We start from the raw sequence: 409 nt of genomic DNA, 5'->3' as shown, positions 1-409 counted from the left end.
TTTCTGAACGTTTTCAGTCTAGAATAATGATATATAATGAACTGCAACGAAATATATCCATGCAGTATTCGATAACTTGGCAACTCGACACAAGACCCCTGGTCCCTCTTAGTATAAAAATCTCTTGCGAAAACCGTAGAGTACAGATTCGCAGCCAAGAAATAATGCTGTTTAAAATAACGATTATTTCTCTCCTCGCGTAAGTCACCTGCAAAGAGTAAACAAACATGTATATGACGTGTATATTTACATGTATTAATCATGTGTTAATATGTTTCGGCATAGTGCATTAAGTAATAATGTTCTGTGCTTGTTCCAGGGTGTTGTTTCTCGTCAATCAACCAGTCACTCAGTCTTTACTTGATCCTCGATAGGTTAGTACAAATGACAAACATGTACGCGCGCGCGC

The 409-nt window shown here is 37.9% G+C and overlaps 1 long non-coding RNA gene across 1 annotated transcript in view; it reads left to right on the top strand.

Annotated features, from left to right (window-relative positions):
• The first annotated feature begins 67 nt into the window (after window positions 1-67).
• LOC119588011 overlaps window positions 68-409 on the top strand; it is an 894-nt gene continuing 552 nt past the window's right edge. Inside the window, exons 1-2 of the long non-coding RNA XR_005230043.1 lie at window positions 68-199; window positions 320-374. This is a non-coding gene — a long non-coding RNA (uncharacterized LOC119588011). The remainder of the gene's footprint in view (window positions 200-319; window positions 375-409) is intronic.

This window comes from Penaeus monodon, chromosome 23, assembly GCF_015228065.2.
Source record: "Penaeus monodon isolate SGIC_2016 chromosome 23, NSTDA_Pmon_1, whole genome shotgun sequence".
In the NCBI taxonomy this organism is placed as follows: Eukaryota; Metazoa; Arthropoda; class Malacostraca; order Decapoda; family Penaeidae; genus Penaeus; species Penaeus monodon.
The sequence above is the reverse complement of the archived record's forward strand: the minus strand, read 5'-3'. Positions and strand labels throughout refer to the sequence as shown.